This window comes from Micropterus salmoides, unplaced genomic scaffold, assembly GCF_014851395.1.
Source record: "Micropterus salmoides isolate LMB-PRFRI ecotype aquatic unplaced genomic scaffold, ASM1485139v1 Ms_hic_scaffold_19, whole genome shotgun sequence".
In the NCBI taxonomy this organism is placed as follows: Eukaryota; Metazoa; Chordata; class Actinopteri; order Centrarchiformes; family Centrarchidae; genus Micropterus; species Micropterus salmoides.
In genome coordinates, this window is record NW_024041039.1 from 30711496 (window position 1) to 30723128 (window position 11633).

General features: G+C 40.2%; 1 long non-coding RNA gene across 1 annotated transcript; it reads left to right on the top strand.

The window, feature by feature from the left end:
* The first annotated feature begins 131 nt into the window (after positions 1 to 131).
* LOC119909787 lies at positions 132 to 3917 on the top strand. Its single transcript, XR_005445541.1, has 3 exons — positions 132 to 175; positions 357 to 462; positions 688 to 3917. It is a non-coding gene; the product is annotated as an uncharacterized LOC119909787 (long non-coding RNA).
* Positions 3918 to 11633: the final 7716 nt, after the last annotated feature.

Here is an 11633-nt window from a genome sequence, read left to right on the forward strand (position 1 = left end):
CACAACTTGATGTGGCTCATTGAGAAAACAGAGGGAGGGGAGGAGGTGCGGGGGGTGGAGCACAATCCTCAATTAACCCTGCACAGCCTATGCTACACCAGAAAGAGAGAGGACAGAGAAGAAGAGACACAGAATCAAGTTTAAGACTAGGCTACAGCTTTTCACAAGAGTGATGGTAAGTTTGTAAGAGAAAGCTTTAGCAAAGATTTTACAAAGTTTAATTTTGGAACTCACTCTTATTTTGCTGCATGCTGTTGAAGGTAATTTAAAATGCTATTTAATTTTAACTCACTTTTATACTATTTTACTGCTTTACTGTAATTATTTTCAATTTCTTTACATGTTTAATAATAAAGACTGACTTGATTACAAATCTATGAAGAAACCTCCTACTGATCCTTTGCTGGCCCCGGAGATTCCTCCTTTACTTATAACTCACTGCTATTGTGGAAGTGTTTGTAGGTATGTTAATCTGACTTCAGAGTTAAACTCATTTTCCAGACGTTAAAAGTCGTGTTTTAAATTTTGTTTTAGCAATGGCAGATTTTCAAAATATTCCACATGAAAGCATTTAATGTAAAATAAAAATTTTCTAGAGAAAAATACAAGAAACTGAAAACACCTTATTTGCTATATCAGTTAGTAGTTTCCTTCCCTAGCTGAACTATTTTCTGTTCTCATTTGTAGGTTGTGATCTGCCCAATGTGTCACCAACTCCTGCAGCAGATGAGGAAAGCCACCAACTTGTCCAAAAAGTTTTTAGTTTGTGCTGGTTGTATATTTCTTGTGACAGACACATTTTTGCCCAACAAAGCTGAAACAGCTGAAGGGATTTAACACATTAATTTAGAATAACATTGGATACATCTTTGCTCAGATGAGACTAAATTTTCTATCTTCAGACACAAAAACATCCATACACACATAGCTATAGACTTAACACATAAGCCGTGTTGATTAAGTCTTCTGCCAGGCTGAACTCTTCACATAATGCAGCAGTGTACAGCTATAAAACACTGCTATTCAAATAACTGCTAACCTTCAACCATGCTCTCAGTTGATCACATGAACACACGCACACACAGACTATACACACACACACACGCACACTGTGGTTTATTCATATCCTTATTGCACAATTCTCTGGGTTTGAACGCTGCCAAACATCACATCTGCTGCTGCCTCTTGCAGCTCCAATCTATTAAATTAAAATTCAGACTAAATCTGTCTGCAGGTCATCACAGTGTATGTGGAGTCCGTGGCTTGCATGAGGATGTTGGTTTAGGCCTGCTTGTTTGTGCCGTGTCACTGTAATCTGGCTGCTTGTGTGCGTAAACCCGCAGCAACCTGGACAGCTGCTCTGAGGGTTTAGTGCAGGGGTTAGGGAGTAATGGATTTCCTGGATATGTGACCGGATTACAGGGATCTGTTTACAAAACAGAAAATGAATGAGAAAAACAGCTTGTTTTAGTAAAATATAACAGCAATTACAAGTAGGACTACTTTTTTACAGGTACACTATGTGGTTTTATGTAGTGCCCAATAGTAGCCTCCAAACCCCAAATTTCCCAATAACTCTGCTTGATGTTAACCACACACACACACAAATAAATATAAAACATATTTATATTTATTATATAACATATATAAACGTAGATAAAGTGCTGCAATATTGTAAATAGATCAGTTTGGAGCTCTAATGCGTATGTTGTTTTCTTTGCTTAAAGATGATGTTTCTCTGTGGTTTTCAGTAGTGTGTGAGGCTGCAGGATTTTAGCTGGGTTCAAGATTCAAACTAGATTTAGTAAATTCACTTACCAAAATTACATGAATTCCTAATTGGTCCATAAAGATTGTGTGGCAGTGAGAAGCACAGACAGCAAACAGTAGCATATTTCAGTCTTAAAAATCCATGCTGACTTTAGTCACACAACAGAGAAATGATATCTCAATAACTAATGTATGGCACAGCAATAAATCTGACAACACCCCCCATCCCCTGACATAAGATAACTTACTTCCCTGTTGTGAATCCACTTACACATTGGAAACGTGATAGTAACAATGGTAGACATGAGGTAATACATTGGAAGATTTGAAGATATATGAACTGCTTTGGTCCAACTACTTTTTAAGCAGACTGGACCAATTAAGAAAAATGAGCACACTGTTCATCATTCTGAGCGACCAGGGCCCCGTCAGACCACGGGTCCTAGTGCGACTGTACTGACTGTACTGCCTATATTAATACCACCGGACACCACTGTCATGTCCACAGTGCTTTTTCCCGGGAATATAGAGGATTTCAGGGGCATTCCCCAGATTTTACACGAAAGTAACTTTATGGCACATCAGTCGTATAATTACATATAAAATCTGATTAAAAAAATCCTGGCTAGTCAAGCTGTAAATCAAATTTGTGGCTGTCAGATTGTGTGATAAATGGCTGCTAACTATAAATAGAGAAAAATAGGCAGAGACCAATCATCAGCTCACGTCACGTCATTTCCACCAGTCGTGGCCTTGGAGAAGAAGGCAGCCCATAATGCAGATTTTTTTGGCCGGACCATTATGCTTGCTTGAAAGTGTATTCTGCATGTCATATTCTGACTGGTTGGTTTGTATGTGTGGGCAGTAGCAGAGGTCACATTGTGAGAATTTGGTCCTAAACACTGTCTGAAAAAAAACTCCAGTGATGTCACCAGGTTATTTCAGCTTTGCCTTAAAAATAACAAACAAATTAACAAAAAGGTTGCACCCACACAAAATGGGACTTTAAATGACATTGCCTAAGGAGGACTTTATATTCCACAAATGCCCTTGACTTTAACCTTCATTGGATTCCACAAATATGCACAAATTACACTGGGTGTGCGTTTTTACAGCTGGTTCTGATACTTTCAAGATTCTATTTGTTTAAATTTGACAAATTTAAGACTTGGAACAAAATATTTTAAAATATTTACATTAAAAGGGATTTAATATTTGACCAACTTTAAAGCAGCCTCAGGGAAAGCTGCGTAAGTATTTTTGAGAAATGCGATAATGAAAAGTTTGAATATCTACCATTCCATGACAACTGAGAAAGTCTTCTCATGAAGACTGTGTGAGATTGTTGAAAGCTTCAGAACACGCAAGTACAGAGACTTGAGTGGAGCTTGTTGTGTCAATATGAAAACAATATGAAACATTGAAATACTGTAACTGTAGCTGCATAACTCTAAAACAAATCCATTCCAAAGCAGGCTAATTGGTTTCTGGGCCCTTGTCCCAGGTGGTCTAGTTACACCCAACAGGGGAGGTGTTCTGATTACGGCATCTAGTCAACAACAAACCCTCTGCTGTGCTGACAGACATACACAGAAATGAGAACCCTGACACTGCATAGGCCATAATGTGCCTACCACAAGTGATGTAATGACCAAAATACCAGAGATCCATAGCAAGTATTACTGTTGTAATTACTTTTTTTGGTGCCATGTTTATCTATTTGATATGATATACAGTATGTATTGACGGCCCAAAACAGGTTGTTCATCCTTGGGGTCTGGACTACATGTTCAGTTGCATGATATGTAAACTGATATATTGATATTCAATATATTTTAAAAATCTAAATATTGGTTAGTTGTACTCACACCATTGCCATTAGGGTGTATTAGCAACATGTTTGTTTTACCTCAGAATGCAGTAAAGTGGTTTAGATAAACTGAATGAACTGAATGATGGCTGAATTCCATTTAGCGGCTTCTCTTTCAGGGTCCTGGTATTGTTCATGGTAAAAAGTGGGTTGACATTAACTGCCTGAAGCCTGCGACCCATCGACATCACCAAACTGTTGCATTCTTCATTTGTGATGCTATTCCAGGCTTTTACTGCAGCTTCTTTCACTTCTTGTTTGTTTCGGGGGTGTTTCTCCCTTCAGTCTCCTCTGAAGGAGGTGAAATGCAGCTCTGTTGGGTTAAGTTCAGCTGATTGACTTGGCCAGTCTAAAACCTTCCACTTTTCCCCCCTGATGAAGTCCTTTGTTTTGTTGGCAGTGTGCTTTGGCTCATTGTCCTGCTGCATGATAAACTTCCTCCCATTAGTTTCAATGCATTTCTCTGTAAACTGGCAGACAAAATGTTTCTGTCCACTTCTGAATTCATTCTGCTGCGACCATCATCAGTTCCATCATCAATAAATATTAATGAGCCTGTTCCAGAAGCAGCCATGACATAACCTCCAGCATGCTTCACAGATGAGCTTGGATGCTTCGGATCATCAGCAGTTCCTTTCTTTCTCCACACTTTGACCTTTCCATCACTTTGCCAGAGATTAATCTTGGTCTCATCAGTCCATCAGATTCTGTTCCAGAACTTTTGTGCCTCATCTCTGGTACTTCTTTGCAAATTTCAATCTGGCCTTCTGATTCTTGCTGCTGATGAGTGGTTTGCATCTTGTGGTGTGGCCTCTATATTTCTGCTCTCTGAGTCTTCTTCCAACAGTGGATTGTGATACCTTCACCTGCACTGTGGAGGTCGTTGCTGATGTCACTTCCTGATGTTTTGGGGGTTTTCTTCACAGCTCTCAACATATTTCTGTCATCAACTACTGTTGTTTTCCTTGGCCGACCTGTTGGACGTCTGTTGCTCAGTACACCAGTAGTTTCTTTTTCAGGACATTCCAAATTGTTGTGCTTGCTATGTCCAATGTTTGTCCAGTGGCTCTGCTCGATTTTCCTTCTTTTCTCAGCTTGACAATATTTTTCTCCCACAGACAGCTCTCTGGTCTTTATGTTAGTTTATCCTCTTTAACAGGAAATGCAATCTTTATATGTTTGAACCAAAGATGAAAACTTAGACTAGTCATGCAGAGCTATTTAATGTTTGAACAATCAACCTTAAATGGAAACACCTGGGCAACAAGAAACATCTGTCAGTCACATGTTCCAATAGTTTTGCTCACTTGAAAAATGGGTGGGTTCAAACAAACGGTTTGATCTTAAACCCAAATGTCTTCATTGAACAAACAAAAACAAAGGAATTTGCCCTACCGTTCCAATACTTTTGGAGGGGACTGTAGATCACCACAGGCTTGGGTGCATATGCTTCCAAAACTGCCAGACAGTTCTAGCTAGCTAGTACAGCTATGTTCGTGTTAAAGGTGTTGACATCCCTCCGAAGCCCCCTACAATTACTATAACCATTAGAAATGTTAGTGCCTAAACGTAACTCTTATCAAGTGGGGGTCCTTGGTCTAATTTGTGTCAGTTTAGGGGTCCTTGATGACAAAAAGTTTGAGAACCACTGATCTACATACTGTATATCCTTCATGCAAGTTACAGAACTATAGAAAATGTACAGTCGTGCACATGCACTTACCCAGGACGCCCCCCCCACTGAAAATATGTTCCCGTTCTCATGCTGTAACGACCCTGATAAATTTTTCATCCTCGAATCCAAGTACACATTCATAATTTGCCAATCATGTATTGCTACAGACATCCATCTGAGCCCACACTCCTCCGCTGTGCCTCGACCTTTGAGCACACAGCTCTGCTGCCTTTCCTCTGCATCTTTTACTATTAATAGAGGAACAGATCGCAGACAGACAGCAGTGGAGACAACAACAAAGAGGTTTTTGTCAGGACTTGGGGGGGGGGGGTGACAGACGGTTCAATCAGTGTCGGGTTTCTTTAATGAGGGTATGGCTCAGTCAGGGGTGGATTAGCAAGTGGGAAAAAGAGCCCTCAATCTTCCATCTGTTTGGGTAATTTTTTCAGGGAGAGCAAGACAACACCTTGAGAAAACTGTTCCACATTTTCTGTTATCGCAAGCTAATTTTAAAATGATTGAGTTAGCACGTTTGAGACAGTGGCCTAGTGATGAGCAGATAAAATGCCTGCAAAAAACAAAACTGTTTTGAGTCAAAAATATCTGTGAGTAATTATTCAGTTTAGCTGCTCGAAACTGCCTTCCAGTGTCCTTGAGGTATCTCTGCAACTTGATCTGAAATTCCTTAATTACTTTAATGATAGACCTCTGTATGCATTTCCATCAGTTTGTGAAGTTTTTTCTTTGTCATCCCTGGCTGTTTTGCTGTTAAAGACAGACTCTCTGAATACATTTTCAGTCCATGTTTGAGGCTGCAATACCATGAAATGCATCAGAAAACCACAAAGGTTGAATAGTTTATGAAGGTGGAGTACTGCATGTACCCCAGTGTGTGTGTGGGTGTGTGGAGCGGGGGGGATTGTATTACTTATGTTGTGGGGACATAAATCTGTTTGCACATTCACATTGTGGGGACTCGCCTTACTTTTGGGGAAAAAACGCAAGTGACCATAGTATATATATATATACTAGATTGCGTGTGTGTGAGAGAGAACTAAATATGTAAGGAGAAAAAGCCTTCATTTATTCCCAATAAACCAGTAGGATTTCACAATATACAAGGAAAGCCGTAAGATTTTTACAGATAAAGTCATTATATTTTAGGAATGACGCCAAGATTTTCTGGGTTGCAATAGTTGCAATATTTCAAGAAATATCTTGTAACATTTCCTGAATAAAGTCAAGAATGAAGTAATCATATTATATGTATAAAACAACTTTATTCATTTAACATTGTGACTATGATTATTTTTGTTCTCAATTTTTATGACTTTATGCGCAAAATCTCCGGTCTTTGTAGATAATCTAGGTAGGGCAAATTCTATTTAGCATTTAGTTATGCTACTATTCTATAGTTCTATACTTAATTCTATAATCATCATCTTTTATAAAGTGATCATACATTTTGTATGTATGCACTCCCATGCCCTGGGGATATCACTTTTGTTGCCTAGTCAGACAGTGTGAGCCTGTACAAATTGTACTTAACTGCCATCTCCCTCACACCTCTGTTGGTTTTATTGTACCGATTAGTGCAGAACAGCTTAGCCTTTGTTCATTCTTATTAGAAAAAAGATTTTGGTGACGTAAAGCCTAGCTCCACCCAACACATATGACTAGAGGTCTACTCAGCCAGAGTGACTGAAAACAGTCAACTGTGTGAGTGTGCAGAGACTTTCATTTGCAATGTAACTAATAGCTATAGCCACCAAATAAAGTGGAGTAAAAGTACAATATTACCCCTCGGAAATGTAGTAGATAAGACATCCCGTATAACATAGGAATACTTAAATAATGTACAGATACCTCAAAATTGTACTTATGTATAGTACTTACATCACTCAACATCTCAGACTTCTTTTTCCTAATAGTGGCCATAATACTTAATGATTCTTTCTTTCTTTCTTTTTACGTCTGCATGATTTATTTTCCCAATTCCTTCAGCTGTAACTGAAGTCGATACTCCTCTGTGAACCTTTTTTTAAATTTTCAAATCAATCTGCATCAGCCTATGATTCCTTATATTTGAGCTGCCATTCCTTTTAAGATCCAGCCTGGGAGTCTTCTGGGACTCCCGGGCTGATATTGTTTTCATCATTTTTCCATCCTCAGCAGGCATCAAAGGGGATTCCCTGCCTAGATCTTAGACACTCATTGAAGGTCACTCTCAGTCAAAGCTTCCATTTACTTCCACTGGCTTTTTATTCCCCGATCAGTTTTGATGGGAAATCAGCTCTTTACGGCCATTAACATCTGACTCATCTCTGTTCTCTGTGCTTATTCCAATACATCCTCATACCGAAATGACAAAATAGGTTGACTGTCCGTTGTCCCAAAATGACAAATACAAGTTCAACAACATGACCATTCCACAAAACGACATGTATGAGTACTATTGCAGCGAAAGGCTTACCAGACTTTAAGTATGTTACCTAAGTCATGTGATGTAAGTCATGTTATTTAATTAAAATACGTCAACTTTGGTTGCGTTCTGATTGCCCCGTAGTTCCCAAGTGGACTGCACCGGGTATTTGGCCATTTTAAGTAAGATTCCAAACTGCGGGGAACACAACATTTTCAGTTCAAAGGGCACTGTGAACTGTGTAGGGAAGAAGTGAACAACGGTTCATCCGTTCGCCGGGAGTTGACAAGCAAGATTACACATAAGCTTTTGCGCTTTATAGGAGCGGCAAAAACTAACAATCGTCGTTGTAACTAACAGAATATATATATATATATACATGCACACACAAACAAACAACAATGCTCATATGAATGTTTCTAAGACTGACACTGCATATCTCTTAAATTAATCCATTCACATTTATTTACAAGTAACATACATTTAAATAGAATAGAATTAGAAGACGTTATAGAAATAAGTTTTGAAATGGTATTAGTTTTTGTATATTCAATATTTCAATTCAGTAAATGTCGGTTACGCACAGCAGAACTGAAGTCTGCTTTGATGACGTTGCTGGAGGAATTCTGTTTAGAGAAGTTCCCTTAACCGACATTCCCTGAGCAGGGAGCAAGGAGCAGGGAGTGCTGTTTATGTACACTGTGGATCGGAACACAGCCTTTTATGAGGTGCCCCTAGGGACATTATTCAAAGTTACCATGCACATAGATGTACTTTTCCTTTCACATACACATATGAAACCAAACTCATTCACATACTATACTGAAAATCAAATCTCACACACATACAAGTGAATGTTTCGCCTGCTGATATCAGAATAAAGCGCATTGCAATTGTGAAGTCTGAAGGAGATGAAAGCTGGATGACCTTTTCTAAAAGGAATGATCTGATTTTGGTTAAATGTCTCAGTTGGATGAAGCAGGACTTCACCACTGCACCTGTCACCAGAGCATCAAAAGACAACGCTGACTCAAAAATAACTCCCAGGTTACAGCCTCTTTATTAAGATTATTTGATACGGCTAGATGAGAGATCAGTAATACTGTACTAGTGCTGGGACCAGCAGAAATTTTATGTATTTCTGATGTGAAGTCATACAGCGGCAGGAAATGTTTGGATTTCAGCCAGGCAAGACATAAGAAATTATCCATCAGTGGTACCAAGCTCTAACAGAACATGCAGCTCATGTCATCCATGTAACAATTAAAATATTACATTATGTTTGTGTTCGCTTTGGTTTGGTTGGTTTTGCTCATTTCATGGAATTTGTTGAGAATAACAAAATATATATTATTCCCAGACCATTTAACCTTCTTATCTGCCCTCAGTTTTCATGTTTTTGAATGTTTAATTTTGACCGTTGAAGCTACCTGGGGGGAAAAGACTTAATTCTATTGTTTAGGAGACAACAGCGGAGGATGAGCCAATTTACTTGTAGCTTTAGGCTTCGCCCAGGGTGCACTGCAGCATACAAAACTCACTCACCCCAGTTAGAGTGTCATCTTGTCTGTTGCTGATGTCAACAGGCCAATGATACTATCTGAACCTGGAAAACCATGATGGATGGATGGTTTTCGGAGGTTGAAATAATGCCATGTCTTTGTGGGTGGCTCTCTCTCTGGCTGCCTTTTTCTACATGTACTAACCTTGGAAGTGTTTCACTAAACCAACTTGTACCCAGCCTGGTATGACCTGTTGCTCTGAAGTTTGACCAATTTCCCATTCAACAAATAACTACGAAATTCCCATGACATGACATTTCAGACAGCATTATCTCACAATTGCTTTCCGTGATTTATAAATCCAGCAGCAGGTTTCTCATTTCAGTAGTACAGAGCAGAGTATTACTATTCACAGCACATTGGTATCCTCAGAGCAATTTGAATTTAGAAGCTGGTTGCTCCTTTTTGGAATTAAAAGTACATTGCCATGACAGACTATTTATTTTATTGAGCGAGATCACATTTTCAATGCCTTTTCTTCTCTTTGTTTTATTCTCTCATCTCCCTCTGTTACCTGCTGGGCTACAATGAGTTTATCTGACACCTCACCTCAACCAGCCTGTTGCTTCCCAGTCAGTGGATGGGAAAACTAACGGGTTCAAAGTCTTTGAAAGGAACTAGTTTGTACAATGTTCCATCCAACCAACAGTTCATACCTGTTGAAACCCTGCCTTTGACATCTTTTCAGCCACTGTTTAAAGAGGTGGTTATGCTAATTTTCAGGTTCAGAATTTTATTTAGGGGTTGTACCAGAACAGGTTTACATGGTTTAATTTTCAAAAAACACCATATTTTTGTCGTACTGCACATTGCTGCAGCTCCTCTTTTCACCCTGTGTTGTACACTCTGCTCTTGAGCTAGAGAGTGATGCGTCTTACTTGTACAAAATCTTTGTTGGGAGTTGACCATGCGCAGTTCCCAGGTAAGGACTACTAGCCGATCAGAAGCAGAGAAGGGCGGTGTCGTAAGAAACAAGGTAGTGTGATCCAAATCAAAGCCCCCTCAGACTGCGACTGTAACCTAGCAGATGGTATAATATATATACACTGCTCAAAATAAAGGGAACACTAAAATAACACATCCTAGATCTGAATGAATGAAATAATCTCATTAAATACTCCTTTCTGTACATAGTTGAATGTGCTGACAACAAAATCATACAAAAATGATCAATGGAAATCAAATTTATCAACCCATGGAGGTCTGGATTTGGAGTCACACTCAAAATCAAAGTGGAAAACACACTACAGGCCGATCCAACTGTGATGTAATGTCCTTAAAACAAGTCAAAATGAGGCTCAGTAGTGTGTGTGGCCTCCACGTGCCTGTATGACCTCCCTACAACGCCTGGGCATGCTCCTGATGAGGTGGCGGATGGTCTCCTGAGGGATCTCCTCCCAGACCTGGACTAAAGCATCCGCCAACTCCTGGACAGTCTGTGGTGCAACGTGGCGTTGGTGGATGGAGCGAGACATGATGTCCCAGATGTGCTCAATTGGATTCAGGTCTGGAACAGGCGGGCTGGTCCAGTGGTGTTGGGCTGTAAGCACAACCCCCACCTGTGGACGTCGGGCCCTCATACCACCCTCATGGAGTCTGTTTCTGACCGTTTGAGCAGACACATGCACATTTGTGGCCTGCTGGAGGTCATTTTGCAGGGCTCTGGCAGTGCTCCTCCTGCTCCTCCTTGCACAAAGGCGGAGGTAGCGGTCCTGCTGCTGGGTTGTTGCCCTCCTACGGCCTCCTCCACGTCTCCTGATGTACTGGCCTGTCTCCTGGTAGCGCCTCCGTGCTCTGGACACTACGCTGACAGACACAGCAAACCTTCTTGCCACAGCTCGCATTGATGTGCCATCCTGGATGAGCTGCACTACCTGAGCCACTTGTGTGGGTTGTAGACTCCGTCTCATGCTACCACTAGAGTGAAAGCACCGCCAGCATTCAAAAGTGACCAAAACATCAGCCAGGAAGCATAGGAACTGAGAAGTGGTCTGTGGTCACCACCTGCAGATCCACTCCTTTATTGGGGGGTCTTGCTAATTGCCTATAATTTCCACCTGTTGTCTTTTCCATTTGCACAACAGCATGTGAAATTGATTGTCAATCAGTGTTGCTTCCTAAGTGGACAGTTTGATTTCACAGGAGTGTGATTGACTTGGAGTTACATTGTGTTGTTTAAGTGTTCCCTTTATTTTTTTGAGCACTGTAAATACTCTCAAGTCCACAACATCATTGTTCCACATCTGACCATCAGGACTAAACGTTGAACTGTTGCCGGTGTTCTGACGATCTATGCTGCCTTGTTGAAAAATGCTACCATAGCGCAAATCCATA